The following is a 20,663-nucleotide window of genomic DNA, read 5'->3' as shown; positions in this document are numbered from 1 at the left end:
TTCAAATAATGTGCATAAATGTGACTCTGAAAATCCTGGAGTCATGCACAGAACGAGGCCATGTGGCTGCCAGGATTTGTGGAGGAACATGGAGTCACACACCATCTAAAAATATTTGTAATCAGTCAACTGCATTAACAATACTTTTTGATTAAATTACTTTCATTTTTATTTTTTATTTTATTGCTAATCTGGAATATTAATAATCATAATAGTAATTTACCTGCACATTTACACTGTGAAATCCCTTTCTTCGTTCACAAAATCCCCTCACTAAAGCCAGGGGCCTTTGATGGGGACGTGTGCAGTCCTAATGGCACCAATAACGTTAGGGAAGCCTGAGGAATAAATACTGTAAGTCCTAGACTAGGCTATGATCATGATTATAAACAATTATAATGTACCTGCAATGGCAAAAAAAAAAAAAGCTGTTCACAGCCTTGGTCGTAACGGCTTGGAACAGTCCAAGACCCCACCTGCCCTTTCTTGAGTCTATAGCCTACCAGCTTTCTTACACGTTCAGACCCTGCTTTCTACCTCGCAAAATAAATCGTCGCAGGGACTAAAGAGAGTCGGAGTTCTTGTAAGGCTACGAGTTTACCTGGATCTCGACCTTGCCTTGTGCAATCGCGAGCCATTCTGGGTCGCTTTCCAGCGGATTTTTCCAGCTGCGGTTGGTGGCGATCGTTGGCAATATTGTTATATCCCGGTGGCTGCGACCTGTCTTGGATCCGTCTGACCTCCTGGAACGCCCTTGCTTTCTCGCTGCCGACGGTGGACTTTCTGAACGTAGCTTGTGTGCCGGAATCTCCGCCCGCTTAGCCGGGCGTCAAGCAAAAACTGGAACCGTGTTTGTTCCCCTGGTGGCGGCGCATGGTCAATACCAGAATCAGTCACGAATAAGACTTTTATCCCAAATGACTTTTTTTATTAACCCGGGGAAAACGTAAAAATCTTTGAAAAATAATCTTTTTTTTTTTTTTTTTATGTTGTCTGGAGACTCCGGCTGAAACCAGGGGGAAAATGGTGCTTTTAACTGAAGTCCTCCCACCCGGTTTGCTCTTTTTTAACAATACTCCGCGAGCCTTCAGGTCGAGGGAGTACCACCATAGTGCAGCCCTGTACGATGGGCGGGCGCGACACTGAGGCGGAGTGCGACGATGTGTCGCCCCGCCCAATATTTGTTTTCCCCCCGGTTTTGAAATTTTGCTCCGACCCAGCATGTGGGGGCAGTTTGCGCTGGAATAAACAGAACGGTGGGCAAACTGCAGCAGCAGCAGAGTAATAACGATACCACGCCGATTGGCTGAGGTGAGTCAAAGTGGTTGTGTACATAACTTAGATTTTGGCCATTTAAAAATGCGATGTTCCGCGACAGCGTTAGGTTATTTATCCAATGTGTATGTATAATTTGCATAGATATTGTTTACCTAATTGTTTATAAACATGCTCCTTTTATGTTCTTCGTGTGCTGCCCCAGTAACACTCTGTACATTTCGTTTTGGTTCTTCAAAAGATTTTGAATTTTTACAGCTGTATGCCACTTCCGTGTTTTACCCATGTTATATTGCACCAGACATGCCTGATTCATCGGTGTGTAATAAGATTTATTATTGATCTTATTAGAATATTAGAGTATTTAGGGATTGGTACTTTCTTTTTTTTTTTTTTTTCAGGATGACAAGATGGGTCAGAACGGATCCGGAGGTGGTGGTGTGCTGTTCTCCGGCGTTATAGTTGGACAATCTCACTTTGCAAAGGTGTGGATTCGCTGTTTGAATGTCCCTACATGAAAACCTTCCTTCTATAAGCTATATCTCCTAATAACACGGGGGGGGCTGTGACCTCTTGCTTCTGACCATTCAAAAGGCAATGCCTTCAGGGAGAGTAGTAGTGGGAGGTTGTTATTTTTGTGCACATAGGGGGGCCTCCATTCACTAAGAAGAACTAATAATTACATATGTGTGTACATGCAGAGGTAATTTTTTTTCTAGTTGTTACAGCGCTCATAGTTGTTCGATATGAAATTGAAGGAGAGTTATGTACAAGTACTCATATTGGTCAAGCACAGCGGTTTACTCATTTCATATATAGCTATCAGTTAACATCAGCTCATCAAAGACTGGGGCGGATTTAAAAACATTTCAGCTTAACCCACTTAAAGATCAGACAGCAAGCAAGTGTTTGACAATAACTCCTGTTTGCAATCTAATGTGGATTTTGTTCACCATATAAGACAGAATTATTTATATTCAGAATAAAAGTAAAAGATCTTCATGTGTTTTTTTTTTTTTTTTTTTTTCAGATCATTTATACAAATATCTCGCTGGGTTCTTACATTTAATGGCAAAATTAATGTGTAGTAGAAATGTAAACTAATATATCCTACTGACACTACTACAGCAAAAGATATAATTAATTGGATTAAAAAAATTTTTTTTTTTCAATGTTAAAAATACTAACCTGCCTCAACACTTCGCACAGAATACGGTATATATTAATATTTTATTAGTAGTATTGTCAAGTGGTCATTAACTTTTACATTTTAATACATTTTTAAAGTACAGAATAAATAGATTTTAATCAACTTTGGCAGATTTGTATAGTTTAAATTTACTGATTCTAACTTACAAAAAGACTATAAAATAACCTGTGCTTTTGACCATATCTAGCACATTAATCAAACAATTTATATTTAATCATAGTCAGATCATTAAAGTCTTTAGTATACATACACATTTATCAAATGAATTTTAAGCAATATTTTATAGTATTTAAACTATCCAAATCATGAATTACCAAAAAACCCTATTAACCCACTATACAAACACCTTATGAATTGAAGATATGGCTACTCAAAATCAATAGCGCAATCTACAGCGCGGCCATTGAATGCTGCATTCATTCACTCTCGTAGCAGTTACTATTATAGCACACATGAACCACACAGCTTCTTTAGCAGTTGTGACACACAATCTATAAAGTTTTGTCTAAAGCAAGGTTGTCTGTAGTCTGTGTTTATATAATGTTTAATATCTTTTATATATACATGTATAAATAAACCATGTATGTAACCATGTAATGTATGTTTTGTTTCAACAGCTTCCCCTGGAAATCCTCAGTGGGGAAGTTATTTTGTCAACAGGTGACTCTACATATATGACACTTCTCTGGTATGCAGATGGTTTAGAGATGTGGTCACTCAAGAAGGTTTTTTCGAAAAAGCGGCACACTTTGCCTGGCTAGACAGTAAGATTTTTTTCCCGTTTAATGCACATTCTCCAGTTGAATTTTGTAGTACAAGGCTGTTAAACTTTTTTTTATTATTATTATCTTTCCTGTATTTTGTCTTTACACTATAGGTTGTGGCCAACTGGAATAATTTTACTCCTGTCTACCGGATCGAGTTCAGACGGATGAACAGCATCAGGGAAATGCTTGCAGTTCAGAGCCCTTTTCAAGTCAAACCCACCAGGGTACAGGGGAAAAAAGAGGCCGGAAGAGAGGCCGTAGGCCAGTTTACAGGATTTTGTTCCAAGCTATGTATTGCTTAAAGCAGGCCTGAAGTCCATCTAATTAATGAATTCTTAATTTTAGTTGTGGCAATTCTGTGTAATATTTCAATTACCAATGATTTTTAGAAAGTGTTTAAAGGGGTGATTAAATGTATTATGCTTTTATATAGAAGTGGGTACCTAAGGGGGATAAACTGCAGGATAAAGGAGGTTTTCAGAAGTGCAGTTCAGATAACAAATTACAGAAAAAGTGACGTGTTTTTTGGGTTCAAGTTCTTTAGAACCTGTATAGTTCCTTCCTTGCAAAAAGTAACCATGGTTAATTGTAGTAAAAATATTTGTTGGCCATATTAATTACCATGTGTTGTAACCATAAAAAAACACCAAAGATAACTATAGTTTTTGTAGCAAAACCATGGTAAATTTTTGTAGGGGCTAAGGGATGTTCAGTTTATTATTGGTGGCCGTTCAGAGACTGGTGACAATTTGTTACACACACACACACACAATTTATTTATATTCTGTTTCCCCGATTCCCAAAACACCTCGAGTAATGCGAGCTAGTGTCTAATACCGGCCGTTGAGGGAAGTACATTAATAAACCCGTTATAGTTTATATTCTGTTTGCGTTCCAAACGTCTTTGTATTTCCTCTGGGGGTTGTGGAAAACGCCACAATAAACCAACGCAAAAACCCAACATTTCTATTCGCTTTTACCTTTATATTAAAGTGGATTATTCATACTGAATGTCTACTTAATTCAGCATTCCAATTCCTGCTCCCCGTGCCACAAGCGTCATAATTCTCTACACCGCAGAATAAGCTCAGCGGTAAACAATCGTCCCATCTGTACATCTGTCAATAAGCTCGATCATTAATCCATAAACCAATAACTGCTGAAGAGGGAGGTGGGCGGGAGCGGACAAAAGGCGCGTCGCCTCCGCCCCAACGTGGTGCGCCCCGCCCATCGTACCAGCACTGACCTCCTGGACTACTTATGGGGTCGAGGTGGCTGGTTTGGCTTCTTCTTTTTAAGGACGCTTTATAGATGCAGACAGATTATTACCTGCTTACTGTATAACAGCCTAGTTTTTGAGCTCACAATTGCGTTAGTGGTTGACCTGAATTCACCTGTTTTACTATGCTGTAGTCCATTTGATCGTATCACCAACACAACCCAACAAAGATTTTATCTGTGAGTTTTCTGAGTTTTTTGCGCTGGTGATCGTCGTCCTAAATTGATAAGCGCTCCCTGATCTGTGGGGCTTGTCAATATTATCATGAGGTCTGTTGCCTACCCTTAAATGCTTTTGCTAATGATTTTTAAAAATGGTGTTTACCAACTCTTATGGCCTTAAACCAATGTGTAAACAGGCCAACGACATAATCTAAGGCCACATACACTTGGATCTTATTATTTCTTCTCAGTTCTCCAACGTTGGGGGTCTTCAGTTTCAAGTCACAGAAAATATTAGAATTTCAGGTTTTTTCAGATCACATTTCCCATTAATTTTTGAGATCACTGTTCACAACAACACGGGGGGAAAAATACCTACAACGGTTGTTTTACATTTCAGTTTTCTAAGTAAGCGTCCTGTTCAAAGTTGTCAACACCCCTGCTATCAGATGGAGAGTTTGTTTCGATGTTCTTGGGCTGGGGGCTCGGGTAGTTTTATATTGCCAAACAACTGGGGGGGTATGGTGTTCAGTGTAGATCCGGGGGGGCACAGCCTTTAAACTCTATTTGTGGCGGCAGGTAGGGGGGAAACTGCGAGACAACTGGGGACACAGGCCGCCCCCCCCATAATAATATATGCAGAGATTCATTTTCCTGGTCTGCCTCTCTGTTCTAGCCAGCAGGGCGCTTTAGAAAAGAGCGGGAGAGATACAGGATGGTCATCCGGTAACGGCTGCCGAAGGCGATGCGAGTGGCTTCACAAACGCTAAAAAGCCTTATCAAGCATTTACATGCAAAGATGAAATAAAAATGCAAATCGACAAATTTTTCTAATACAGTCGGGTTCCTTTCTGAAAGTACAGTGATATTAAAAACCACCCGACATTGGTTTTTGAATGTTATGAAACGTGAGAGTGCTCAATAGTTTATTCAATGAAGGTCAAAGCCTTTTGGAAAATCTATTTGTGGCGGTTCAGTTTGTTGATATTTATGGAGCGGCGCCGCCCACAAATCAATCAATGTTTTGGGAAAACCCTGGTGGTTCTTTTCCATTGTCCTCAGACACAGTCATTCTTCTGCTTTCTGTTCCAGAAAACTGTTAGAAATTCTAGGACGAACAGGTTGCCCCTTACCGGGCTTAAGTCTATTAAACCTAAAACCGGACACCCTGGTTAAATGACAACACCACAGGCCAGGAAGTCAACATTGCAGACAAGCTGGAAGGAAGTGGAAGAACGAGACACATTGCAATTTGCGTCTGGGGAATGTTAAGGAAAGTCTTGTAGAGTATCGAGAAGGGGCAAGTAAAGGTGGCAAAGAATGGATTATACTCCTCATCTGTATAGTTAACCAGCTCTCGATAGTACGCTGAGGATCTTATTTAACCAAACTATAAGTCTCTGCATTTAAATCCACGTGAAAGTAAGACTTTGACAGAGAGGCTGTCAACTAGTATGTGTGAGAAGTTTTTGATGTTACGTAGTTATTTTGATAAAGTAGCTTCAGTTAGGCAAAATGCCAGTGTTGATCTTAGTGAGTTTTGTAAACCTGGCTGATCACTTTTTTACCTCCGCTGTCTTCTGGGGAATTTAAACCTCTCTCTTCTTTAGGGGGAATTTTGGCGGGAATTCTAAATCTCTTTGTCCGTTGCCTCAGGGGTCAAGGTTGCTACACCACATGAAACCTACGCAATTGTAGTTTTAGATATGTCCTAAAAAAGGTCATGCTTGGATGCTCAAGGAAGTTTTTAGGTCACTCTTTGGGCCTGATGTTTTACTCACATGTTATTTAAATTTTTTGGTCATCAGTTTCTGGGCTCATTCCCCCGATGCATTTAAACATGGCCATCCGTCAGAACCCCTGCTTAAAAAACCGGAAATCTTGATCCTAAGTTTTTTCGAATTTTAGAACCAGTCTTCACATTCTGTCTTTCCATTTTCGAAGGTGTTATAAAAGCTTGTTTTTAATCCAGTTTTACAAGCTTTTCGTAAAACATAATTCTGTGTTTGAGACAGGTTTCAAAGTCTGGTTATTAGATAGCGACGGGGGTCCAAAGCAAACGAATCGGCACTGTATAAGAGGTTCAACAAGATGACTATAGCACATATCTGTAGATCAGGGGGATCACTACTGTATTAGTGCTCCTAGGATTTAACTCGGCAGCATTGTTGAGTCACAAAACACACTGTAAAAGGAATTTGGGTGTTTGTGACTTTCGATTGCGGGGCATCCTGAGGGGGGAAAAATTTTGATCCCGAGGGGGGGTACAAGATTAGCAATGTGGTAAAAAATCTAGCTTTCTTTCCAAATGTTCGTCCTGTTGAGTAAAGTTAAGCCTTTTCTTACAAGGCCACGATTGGAAAAAGAGCTTTAACTGCCTTTATTAAGTTTTCAAGGATTGATGTATGGTAATGCGCGTTATGTACGGTCTGAGGTCAAACCTCGGGTGGGCGTTTCCCGGGGGGTTTTGCAGACTTGTACAAATTCTGCTGGGGGGGCTCGCTTTTTACCATTACAACATCTAGAAGAGCCACATTACTGGGACTCCTGTTCTAGCTACTCTCCACTGGCTTCCAGTGCGTTTTAGGATTGATTTTAAGAATTTTAAGTTGTTTGTTTTTAAAGCTCTGAAATGGGCTAGCACCTGAGTACCTGTCTGAGCTTTTTAACTCTGGGTGGACAAAACAAATCGGCGGTTGCGGTCTTTCTGCTCAACGCACTTTTACAGGTCCCAAAGTCGAAAGCATAAAACAGTGAGGTGATAGGGCCTTTTGCTGTTGCCCTGGGCCCTAAGCTTTGGAACAAGCTCCCCCCTGACTTGCGTACTGAAACAGACGTTGTATTTTTTTAAAAGCCAAACTTTAAAACTTTATTGGTTTAAATTGGCATTTGAATACGCAGTACGCGTGTTTTAAGTGGTTTATAATTCTGTTTTTCCTTACTTTTTTATTTGAATATTGTGTTTTGAATGATGTGTTATTTGTAATCTGATGTGAAGCACTTTGGGACCCTTGTGGCTGCTGTAAAGGGCTATAGAAATAAAGTTTGATTGATTGATTGAAGTTTTATCATAGGTAGAATGCAAAATGTTGTCAATTCAAGCATTTCAGTCAAATGTAATTTATGCAAATAGTTCAAACCATTAAAACAAATCACGAACATGGCAACAGTTTAAAAAGAAACACAAATTCCATCGAAAAACATACAACAATACACATACGTGTCTATATACTCTCAACGTACAATCAGTTCCAACAAAAGAGTCCACCATCATAGACTCAACAATAGTCATAGAAACACTTTCCAGATGGACTAGAATTCATGAAGTTTTGTTTTTCAAAAAATAGGTATTTTTTTCTAAGGCAGGTCATGAGAATCATCCCCTTTAATCCATTGATACACACCCGGACTTTCTTTAACCTCTAATCTGATAAAAAAAATCTTTTATTATTCGAGAAACTGAAAAGGAATGCAAAAATTAACAAACCATAATTTTCTGAAATAATAATTGTTAATTGAGTAAGGGTCTGTCTACCTCAGAGTTGTGGTAGGGTCCTAGTGCACGTCACTGTTTTAAGTGAATTTGAGGAGTCTCTTCCCTGTTGATTTGAATTAGTGTTGAATGGCTCTCTTGGGGGGGAATGGCCGCAGTTTCCACTCAGTGCTGCTGCCAGCCAATAGCGAGCAGACATTTCACATGCATCCAGGGGACAGGCGTCCCAACGTGAAGATACCAAGCATATCGCACTACTTCACCAACAGTTTTAAGGTCAGTGCACATATATATTTATATTTATTTATAATTATCTGAACAACACCAGCGGCTACATAATTTCATGTGTGAAATGTATTATTCTTTTTTTTTTGATCTGCTCAGATCAGATCTGTAATGATAAATGAAGTGTTTTCTACAGATTGTGTAATTTGATGTGCTTGTGTTTTAGGGCTCTGCATAAGAGATCTGTGTTAACCAATATTCATTTTGTGTATATATCATTGTATTGTGTTACACATATGGTTCATTTTGATACATAAATTATGGGTGTAAAAATGTCCAAAACATTGTAAAAGATGAAAAAGATGAAAAAAAAAAAAAAAAACGTTCATACTTTATACCTTTTTTCTATACGCAGTGAAGTAAGCCCAAGTCACATGCACATTTCCTGCAAAGTATCTGATCTAGCATTTTTTTAAATTCTAACTTGCCTTGGAATTCAGTGTAAGCATCAACTTGTTCACGTCATGTGGCTTTATCTGACGTGCAAGACAAAGGTCTCTTTCAGGGGCAACATAACATTGCTTGTTTCATCAGCCATTTCTTTTTCTTTCCAGCAAAAGCAGAGAGCCTGTAGATGCTGTCAGATGAATAGGGTATTATGTGGTCACTTAATATCTTATGTAATGTACATATAGGGGAAGCTTACTGTAATTAAGTTAAGAAAGAAGCTAACTTTGGCTGTATGATATAGCTTTTATATGTCAGATTCACAGATTCACAACTAGCATGTTAAAGCATGTAGACAACTTTTACAACCCAATCTAGGGAAGAAGCGCAACATGAAAAGGACTTGCATGACACAAAAGTTGAAACAACAAGTTTATTGGGAGTTTAAGTTCAGGAGCTGACAAGGACAAAATAACAACAAAACGTTATTAGTTTTTAAACCCGCTCATCTTACCTAACCAAAAAAAAAAAAAGTACAGTTCACTGCCCTAACTACCTAGGCTGAAAAACAGATCAAAAAGGTTTTCACAAACAGAAAAGTCAGTCAGACTCCTTACTATCCCCAATTTGAGTATTTTTAATTAACTTTTTAAAGTCAAGTTTTTGGGAAGCTGTGTTGAACGAAAGAGGTTATATTTATGTATTTTCACTTGGGAAAAGTCAAGTATTAAAGTATTTATTATTAAAGTAACAAACCGTATATACTGTATAATACTTTGATGAAGACATAGAAACCAGAAATGATTTTATTTAAAATAATATTTTTACTTTTAATCAATTCAATTTGCCAGTTTCAAGTTTGTTTACTAGGGAGATGTCACAAGTGTAGAGGCACAATAAATAAATAAAAGCTGATTGCTGATTTTTGAAGTGCTGATATTGGTTAGACAGGACAGGAGCTGATAATGCAGTTGTATTAACGGTGTCCACGGTGTTTAAAATAGAAACAACTGGATTAGACTGGAGGCGATTACATGGATCTTCTATTCTGACAGTTTGAAAACACTTATTCTTATGCCCATGATGTGTGTCTCTCATAGGCGATGTTCCTTCTGGTGTGTTCTGGTTCTTTTGAACCTGGTTTCTGTCGCTACAGGCACCAATGCGGGAGGGTTAAAGTCAGACTAACTCGAAGGGCCTTGAGTACGGTAAGCAAAACAATATTTCTTGTAACCCTTTGGAATTAAAAAAAAAAAAAGAGAAATAAAATCTGTAATTTATCTGATGTTTATGAACAAAAACGAGTTACCATATGGTTCAAAAAACTCTGGGTGAAAAACACTGAATGGACATGTAGATCATGTGTATGTACAGAGTTTGGCCTTCTTTCTTTATCTCTCGTTGCCTTAATAAAGATATCAGGGTGGATAGGTCAGAAGCCTGTCTCAAAAAACAAGTTGAAAGAACTTTATTAAACTTTTTGATTAACTTTTAGGTAATCAGTTTATGCATGTGACAGTGTGAATACATTAATATAGGGTATGAACTTTGGGGGTGAAAAATCATAAGATCGAAAAAAAATGTGCTCCAGGTAGCAACTTAAACCTGCATTGTGAGACAGATCTCAGGACACTCATTCTGAGGTACAGCTTCTAAATGTTGCTTTGTTTTGATTGCAGGTCGACAGATTGGAATTGCCTCAATCCAGCAGGAAGGAAACGGGGTCAGAACTATTAAAGTGCCGGATGATAAGTGGCACAGAAAAGGTGGAATCCTATTGGAAAAAGTCCAATATAGTTTTACAGGGGGAGATCAATGTCACTTTTAATTCATGGTCCTATAAGTAAAGGTTAACACTTAGTTGACACATTCAAAATGACCTTTTGAGTAATTCTTTGAAACACATGATTTCCATTTGATTTGTATAGCTCCCACATGATTTTAAGGAGTGTTTTTTCAGTGTTGACAATTTTAGGATTGTTTTATATACTGATTTACACTGACAAATAAAACAAATATGAGTGGAGTGATAAAAGAGATATTACTTGGCCTTGCAAAACATTACTAAAAAAAATACATGATGCCACTTTGACCGGAATATTTGGTGAAAAGACTAGTTTGTTTGTATATTTTGTGAATAGTACATTATTGTCTACATTTTCTAATGAAACAAAGTGTTGAACATATGAGGTTGGAAAGGCACTGAAAAAAAGGAGGGGCTGAGTTATTGGATTGTGGGGAATATGCTTATAATAGCATATAGCAAAAGCTCTTCTCTGATATACCTATTAGGATGCAGATTGTTAACCCTGGGACTTCCCAAGTCAGCACTGGTGTTAGTTCCTGACACTGGAGTAATGCTCTCAATTGGCAATGCCTACATCAATCTGCATGGAACTGGAGAGTCAAATACCTCAGGATCATGTAAGTTTAGTGTCTACATTGCTAATTCACACTAAGCTAAATGAACTACTTAAATTCAGGAATAATGTAAATGATGCTACAGTATATATATCTGATCTCTTTGTACACAGAAAAGACAGAGGATCATTTGATCTGGCTGTGAGTGAACTGACCCATTAGCACCACTGTTGCATTCATGAGTGATGACACTGGCCGCCCAACAGTCAGCATGACCAACTGTGCAGCAACTGTGGGAAGTGTCAATGTCAAATTTCATGGTGGGGCCAGGTGAGGTAACACTGTTCAACTAACACAATGCAGTCAAGTCAAAGTTCATTGCTAAAGTCAATGTTGAATGCTAAATACAATGTATTATTATGTCACAATTCAAATAAATTGGAAATACAGTTGCAATACTTTCAAATGTTTAATGCGGAAGAAGCCATTCCACAAATTAGCTATGGTGTACAAATATTCTTCTCAACAAATATTATGTAACATTTAAAAAGAGGAAGATCTCTCGAGGAAGTGCAATCCTTGGCTGTTTTTTAACTGATGGAAGTGAAAAATAGCGAGACAATGGCAGGACATAGGAGTCTAAATATATACTCTTATAAGTATCAGAAATGTTTGTTCACCTCAAGCAGTTAAGTAGGGGTTAGTTTTGGATGACATGTTAGTTTGTATTTATACAACAGATTTGAAAAAACTTTTTAAAATGTTCCAGTAACTCTTGTCATATGGTTGTATGCCTGAGAATGGGAGACAGTAGTTTGTAACTTTTAAATGCGAGTAAGAGTTAACTTCTTATAAGAGGACATTTGATAAAAAATTAATTTATCTCTTGGATTAAACATTTCTAAAAGTTGAATATTAGTTAATAAAAAAATTAGGGCTGTCAAATGATTAATCACGATTAATCACATCCAAAATAAAAGTTTTGTTTACATAATATATGTGTGTATACTGTGTATATTTATTATGTATATATAAATACACACACATGCATGTATATATTTAAGAAGAATATGTAATGTTTATATATTAACTATATTTATATATAATATAAAATATAAGAATATAAATATATAAATGTATATACATGTAAATATTTTCTAAATATATAATTTATGTGTGTGTATTTATATATACATAATAAGTATACCCTGTACACACACATATATTATGTAAACAAAACTTATTATTTTGGATGTGATTAATCGTGATTAATCATTTGACAGCCCTAAAAAAAATAAATACAAAAATGTCAAGAATCCATGATATTATTTGACCAAAAAATTAAACAATTAAAACCAGTTTATACCTAACGACTGTGTTAGAACAAACATTTCATTTTTTGCACTTTTTTTTCCTGTATCCATGACAGCTGGTTATATAACCTCTTCAGTTCCTTCATTAATAAGGCTTTACGCAATGCTTTGCAGAAACAGGTAAGGAATTTAGGCTGTAAATGCCCTCTTTAATAACAACTAAAACTGAGATGTAGTGTAAGACATACCGGAGTTTTAACATTCAATCTATCTGCTGTTTCAGATCTGCCCTTTGGTGGCTGATTCCATTGCTGACATAAACCCCCCCCCTGAAAACCATTAAATGGTGATATGATAAATTATTATTAATCAATTATTGACATTTCAGACGATATGAAAACCAGCATACAATTCCATTCAATAAGGTTTTTAGTACATACAAAAAAAAGACATTTCTGTTGTTGACTCTCCAGTTTTAGCCAAAGTAGATCAATATGCTGAAATTGAATACTCCATGGTGGGGTCTCCTGTCATTTCTAATACTTCCATTGACTTGGGTTTAAAGGTAATCTTAAGCACTACCATGTGTGATTTTTTTTTTTTTGTTAAATGCATGACAAAATAACTGAATTTAGATTTTTTTTTCACACTTAATAGGGTGAATTCTACAACATTGGACAACACAAGGAAACCCCCCTTTCCCCAACACCTTTCTCATTGCCATCTCAGGACACAGATATGCTGTACATCGGAGTATCTGCCTTTACCATCAACTCAGCAGGCTTTGTGTATAACGAGCTGGTGCCCTTCACCTCTACATCACTGATGACATGGTGAGAGGAATGAAATGTGAAGAGTCACTCAAATCTGAAAGTTCAATAGATGTGCCATAGCTGTCTTTTTGAACGATTGTCTTGTCCATTTACCCATGGGAAGATTTCTGCTCAAAAAATGTGTAATTAATTTCCAGCAGGGCTACTACATCTTTTCTGTCATCACCGACCCCCCATACTTGGCGATCACAACACAGGGTTGGCAGCACATGTCTTCCCCCAGATGTGACCACCCTGTTAGAATTTCTCTTGACAAACTACCTTCTTGCATGGTCCACCTTGGTGCAGGTGCTGGTTCTGTCAAAAAGAGGCATTATAAACCTTTTAAGAATTTAACAGCATCATCAGGGATTTCCTTGTACTATATTCAGAACCTGAAGAATTCCATTATATACAGTATATATAAACGGTGATGACAGAACTTGAATGGGCAGAACTATGATCTGCTGGTTTGTTCTGTATGAAAATAAATAGATATGTTCAGTCAATAAATTAAAATTTTTGCAGATTCCCTCTGGCTCTCCAATTCGTCTGAACACAAATACATTTGGAGCATTCATTCCTCAAGTATGAAAATAAATATACATGTTCAGTCAGTAAATTTACAACACATGCACACACACAAACTGGATTTCCTATAATTATGGGGACTGTACATAGGCCTATGCGTTCCCTTTCGAAAGGGAACGCCACGCTGTGTCCTCTAGAGGGCGCTATGGGAACGCCTTAAGCGTGACCAGTGTTCTAAAGCATGAATGAAAAAACGACAATGAACTTGACATTGGCAGGCAGAAGCCTATGACGTAAGCGTATGAGCAACTGTGGGTATAAAAGGACACCTGTAGATTATGTCATCCTTTTTTTGTCTTCAAGCCTTGTGTACGAAGCACATGCGTTTGACTCACGAGAGAGAAAATGATGCACTCACTGTTAACATTCTCTAAACAACTAAAGCAGAGGTGTGTACTCAAGTTTTTGCCAAGTGTTTGCACGAGTGTGTTCGCCTCTCGGGGAGTCGAACAAGCTTAATGCGATGCATTCGCAGCGGTTTCTGTTCTTGCCTGATTCTTGAGGGAATTTAGTGTTTGAACAGCGTGTGTTCGGCTCTTGAAGGAGATCGAAGCCACGCTGCGAGATGCAATTGCATTTAGAACACTGCCTGTATGCCTGATTCTCTTTAGGATTTAGCGCCTCTCACCCGCGTTTCGGGTCTCACGGCTGCCGAGGCAGTTAATCAGGCCAATTGCGGGGATTGTAGGTGGGGCATGGAAGGAATCTGACGAGGAGGGCTTTCGCTTCCAGAATTCCTTTTTGTTTCTTTTTAGTTTACAGAATACTAATGTATAATGTGGGATATCTACATTATTGGTGTGAAGGAGGCTCCTGACTTGGTGTAATAGCAAGTTTTTCAGTTGTTAGGCTATTTTTAAGAGAAAAACATGAGCCTCCTCATCCTCTCAGCCCAGGTACGTGTATTTAGGTCAGCATGGTTTAAAGAAAGCTGCTATGCTGAGCACTCTGCTCCCTCGTATTTTTGTGTTGCAGATATTACAGGTTGTGAGGCTCTCGATGAGCCTCCCTCTCATCAACTGGTCGCTATGCTGAGATCACAGTTCCTAGTACTCTCTCAACAGAGCTCTGTGGCTGTTAGGTTGTTAGGCTCTTGTGGGCCTCCTTGATGAGTCGCTCTTCAGGTCGAGCTCTCGATTACTCCCCTCACCTGAGAGCCTTTGTACTGATTTTGACACTTAGGAACATGGTAGTACTCCTAGCTTAATACTCTAGCTTTGGAGTTGTTCTGCAGTGTACTCTGCTCACAGTCATTATGCTAAGATCTCCACTCTTAAGAGCTCCTAAACTATGAGCTTCACTCACTGTGTCTAGCATTGAGTGTAAATAGGTCTCCTCTTGTTTTGAGAGTCATTATGCTAAGATCTCCACTCTTAAGAGCTCCTAAACTAGGTTTAGTGTTGTTAGGCTTCCTCTCGCTAAAAGGGTCCCATTCTACACTTAGCCAGCTCCACTTAGACAGTACTATTGGTATGTAGGCTCCTTTTTTGTGAGCCGCGCTAACTGGTCTTTTAGCGCTGAGTGTTGTCAGGCCTCCTCTCACTCTAGAGAGTCGTCATGCTAAGGCCTCCACTCTTAAGAGTTTCTCTAATAGGGTTGAGTGTTAGGCTTCCCCTCGTTTAAGAGAGTCATACTGTTGAAGCCTCTGCTCTTCAGAGCTCCGTCATTGGCAGTGATATGAGTTTGAAGGCTTTTTCTTTGAGCCTCACTAACTGCCTCGGATGTTGAGTGTAGCTAGGTCTCCTCCCGTTTTAGGGAGTCGTCATGCTGAGACCTCCACTCTTAAAAGCTCCCCTGCCAGGGTTGAGCATTGTTAGGTTTCCTCTTGTTTTAGAGAGTCGAAGCCATCCGCTCCCTAGAGCTCCACTTAGGCAGTAAAATGAGTGTAGGCTCATTCTATTTTGAGCCTCACTAACTGCCTGTGATGATGAATGTGACTAGGTCTCCTCTCAGTTTAGAGAGTCGTTATGTTGAGGCCTCCACTCTTAAGAGCTCAAACTAGGGTTGAGTGTAGGTTTCCTCTCGTTTAGGAGAGTCATTCTGCTGAAGCCTGTGCTCTCCATAGCTCCGCTTAGACAGTACTATTGGTAGGTAGGCTCCTTTTTGTGAGCCTCGCTAACTGTCTTTAGTGCTGAGTGTGCTCAGGTCTCCTATTGTTCTAGAGAGTCGTCACGCTGAGGCCTCCAGTCTTAGGAGTTTTCTCTACAGGGCTGAGTGTTGTTAAGTTTCCTCTCGCTTAAGAGAGTCATCCTGCTGAAGCCTCCGCTTTTTTAGAGCTCCGTTTTGATGGTAACAGGAGTTTGTAGGCTCTTTCTTTTTGAGCCTCACTAACTGCCTTTGACACTGAGTGTGGCTAGGTCTCCTCTTGGTTTAGAGAGTCTTTATGCTGAGGCCTCCATTCTTAAAAGCTCCCCTACCAGGGTCAAGCATAGTTAGGTATCCTCTCATTTCAGAGAGTCATCCTGCTGAAGCCTCTGCTTCCCAGAGCTTATTTGAGCTCACCTATCCTGTTCGGTTCAGTACCTCTGAGTATCTGTGAACTGATGCTGGGGAAGCTTTAAGTGCACACGCTAAGCATCTGTGAAACTTTCTGAAATTCACATGGTGGTAGGGGTGCACATTGAACACTTTTCACACTTTCTAAAATCTACATAAGTGGTAAGTGTGCACAGTGAGCACTTTTGCACACATTCTAAAATCAACATAAGTGGTCAGTGTGCACGCAAGACTCTGCGCACTTTCTGAAATCCTGTATGGTAAGGGTTATGCGTATTAGCTTCATTCCCTTTCTCTGAGTTGGTTAGACCCCGGTACTTGGGCTCCACTCAACCAGTGTGTCTCTACTAACACACCTTGAAGCATCGCTCCCCTCAGCATCGAGGGTTATTGTGAGCAGGGTGCTTCCTTTCAGGTGCTTGAGTTCTCTCCCCATTTGCTCCGTGGCTAATAGGGTTGAGTGTTTTGTTAGGCTTCCTCTCATTTAAGAGAGTCATCCTGCTGAAGCCTCCGCTCTTAAGAGCTCCGCTTAGGCAGTATTTTTGGTATGTAGGCTCCTTTTTGTGAGCCTCACTAACTCTCTCTAGTGCTGAGTGTAGTCCGGTCTCATCTCGTTCTAGAGAGTCATCATGCCGAGGCCTCCACTCTTAAGAGCTCCCCTGCCAGGGTTGAGCATTATTAGGTTTCCTCTCATTTTAGAGAGTCGTCCTGCTGAAGCCTCAGCTCCCCAGAGCTCCGCCTAGGCAGTAATAGGAGTGTAGGCTCTTCTATTTTGAGCCTCTCTAACTGCCTTTGAAGCTGAGTGTGGCTAGGTCTCCTCTTGTTTTTTAGAGTGTCGTTATGCTGAGGCCTCCACTCTTAAAAGCTCAAACTAGGATTGAGTGTGTTAGGTTTCCTCTCATTTAAGAGAGTCCGTTCTGCTGAAGCCTCCGCTCTCCATAGCTCCGCTTGGACAGTACTATTGGTAGGTAGGCTCCTCTTTTTTTGTGAGCCTCGCTAACTGTCTTTAGCGCTGAGTGTAGTCAGGTCTCCTCTCGTTCTAGAGAGTTGTCATGCTGAGGCCTCCACTCTTAAGAGTTTCTCTTATAGGGTTGAGTGCCAGGCTTCCTCTCGTTTAAGAGAGTCAACATGCTGAAGCCTCCATTCTTCAGAGCTCCGTCATGGGCAGTGATATGAGTTTGTAGGCTCTTTCTTTGAGCCTCGCTAACTGCCTCTGGCGCTTTAGAGAGTTGTTATGCTGAGACCTCCACTCTTAAGAGCTCCCCTACCAGGGTTGAGCGTGGTAGGTTTCCTCTTATTTTAGAGAGTCATCCTGCTAAAGCCTCTGCTCCCCAGAGCTGATGCTTGGGAAATTACGTACACACGCTAAGTTGTGTATACTTTCTGAAATCCACATAGTGGTAAGTGTGCACGCTGAACACTTTCGCACTTTCTAAAATCCACATAAGTGGAAAGTGGGCACACTAGCACTTTTTGCACACTTTCTCTAAAATCCACATAAGTGGTCAGTGTGCACGCAAGACTTTCAGTTTCTGGAATCCTGTACGGTAAGGGTTACGTGTATTAGGTTCGTTCCCTTTCTCTGAGTTGGTTAGACCCTGGTACCTTGGGCTCCCACTCACCAGTGTGTCTCTACTAACACACTTTTAAGCATTGCTCCCTTCAGCATTGAGGGTTATGGTGAGCGAGGTGCTTCCTTTTGAGACCCTCCACTCTTTAAAGAGCTCCCCTACCAGGGCAAGTGTGTTAGGCTTCCTCTCCTTTTAGAGATTCATCCTGCTGAAGCCTCCGCTCCCCAGAGCTATGATTAGGCAGTAAAGTGAGCTGTAGGCTCTTTCTATTTGAGCCTCACTATCTGCCTCTGGCATTCAGTGTAGCTAGGTCTCCTCTCGGTTTAGAGAGTCATTATGCTGAGGCCTCCACTCTTAGAGCTCCAGGCTCTGGCGGGTGAGTTAGTCTATGATGATTGGAGCTTGAGCCTGCCGTAAAACCTAGCGGTTTCGCTAGCAGGGCGGGGGATGCTGTTCCTGAAGTCTTGACTTGGGGAAACAGTTACCTGGGCACTCATCCCTCAGCATGGCGGCACTCATCCCTCAGCATGGTGGTGTATATTGGGATACACGTTCCCATAGTGCCCTCTAGAGGACGCAGCATGGAGTTCCCTTTCGAAAGGGAACATCTCAGGTTACGCATGTAACCATGGTTGCCTGAGAATAGGGAACGAGACGCTGCGTCCCTGTGCCATGCTTCGGTATCATGCCTGTGTCCTCCTCAGACAAAAAAAAAAAGAGGATGACGTATTCTACAGGTGCCCTTTTATACCCACATCGCTCATTCGCTGACGTCATAGGCTTCTGCCTGTCAATGTCAAGTTCATTGTCGTTTTTTCATTCATGCTTCAGACACCAGTCACGCTGAAGGCGTTCCCATAGCGCCCTCTAGAAGATGCAGCATCTCGTTCTCTATTCTCAGGGAACCATGGTTATATGTATAACCTGAGACATTTTTATACAGTACACGCTGTATTTTTCTATCCCCTTACCCTAACCCTCACACAATTTTCAAAAAATTAAAAACAAAAAAAATGCTGTGTGATTTATAATCTTGTTACCTCATGGGGACAAAAAAAATGTCCCCACAAGGTCAAAATTTACTGATATTACTGTCATTCTGGGAACATTTGATCCCCATAACGTTGGGAATACCAGGAACACACACACACAAATTGACTCTAAGATGACTCATTTCAGATTGAGAAAATGTATCCTGGTCTGATGATGAAGTTGTTGGTTGAGACAGTGAAGGAGCCCATCGTGACATTTGAACCGAACAACATGACTGTTCAGGCCAGCAGTACAGTGACCGCTTATGCAATCCAGCCCAACAGCACACTATCTCCGCTCTTTGTCCTCAATCTGGTGAGTCACACCAGGAGGAGGTATACCAAAAATTAATTTCAATGAGGTAATTGAGTTTTTTTTTTTTTTTTTTTTTTTTTTTTATGGATTTATTGGATTTTCCCTTCAACCAACAGGAGGTCAGTGTCAGTACTCACATATATGTGCACTGAGCTCAAACTGGCAGGAAATGTGACCCTTAACAAGTGAGTTTTGGAGCCATAATTGCAGTCTATAAATATACAGCTGGATATTTTATGTTCTTAAATGATTAAAAAAAGATACAAACTATAATTCTCTTGAACAGGATTAATATGAGCTTAGCAAAAAGCTATGTGGGACCATTCCAGGTAAGAAAAAACTAGGAAATCTGTTTAAAACTGATCTGAAAGCAATAATTCAGAATCTCATCATAAAATTTAAATCAACAGGTGACATCCCTTGACAATATTTTCACAATAGTCTTGAAGTTTGCTGTCATTCCCAAGGTTAATGGTAAGAGTTTTTTATTATTATTTATTTATGTTGGCATTTTTAAGTGAAAAACTTCAAGTTCATTTTTATTGGTTTTTTTTTTTTCCTTTTCAGCACGTTTACAGGAAGGTTATCCACTTCCTGCCATTGGAAAGATGCAGCTTGTAAACAGTCAACTCAAGGTTCTGAAGGTAAGCTTGTATATATATTATTGTGATGCTTTTTTATATAGAGACTATGTTGTCATAATTAATAATAATAATAATAATAATAACAACAAATAACTTAATTTTCCTTTTTTTTGTATCCCACAGGACTACTTGTTGATTGGAACAGATGTTCAATTCACAGGATAAACCCTCACCTGAATTAGCGAAGAAAAATGAATGAATGAATTCATTAATTAATTAAGATAGATTTACTTCTGGAGATGGTTTTTAAAGGTGATTTTTAAAATAAATCATTTACATTTTTAACTTTGCATTAAATACATGTTTTGAATAAATAAACTTGGGGACACTTCCCCCACAAAGCTGTGTTTGGGTTGGGCCTCGCTATAAAACTTTTATTAGGTTTTATAATTTAGAGGTAGATTTGACTTCACAAAACATTCTTAAGAAGAAATTTCTTCTTAAATGACGTTTTCTTCTTATTTATAAACTTTAGAAAAAAAATTAAGAATATTTTGTATTCCCAAACATCCATCTTAAGAATATTCTTATCTTTGTTTTTAAGACAAAATCTAAGAAGAATTCAAATTCTTGAAAAGAATCTTCTTAAAAATCATTGTAAATAACTTCTTAAATTTAGGACAGCCCCAGACTTGTCTTAAATCCCAAACAGTAAGAATTATTTAATGAAT

The 20,663-nt window shown here is 39.3% G+C and overlaps 1 pseudogene; it reads left to right on the top strand.

Annotated features, from left to right (window-relative positions):
- The first annotated feature begins 1,685 nt into the window (after window positions 1-1,685).
- Window positions 1,686-20,157, top strand: LOC109046903 (annotated as a pseudogene).
- The last annotated feature ends 506 nt before the right edge of the window (window positions 20,158-20,663 follow it).

The sequence above is a fragment of the Cyprinus carpio genome, unplaced genomic scaffold, assembly GCF_018340385.1.
Source record: "Cyprinus carpio isolate SPL01 unplaced genomic scaffold, ASM1834038v1 S000000086, whole genome shotgun sequence".
Taxonomy (NCBI): domain Eukaryota; kingdom Metazoa; phylum Chordata; class Actinopteri; order Cypriniformes; family Cyprinidae; genus Cyprinus; species Cyprinus carpio.
This window is presented reverse-complemented; position numbering and strand designations above follow the sequence as displayed.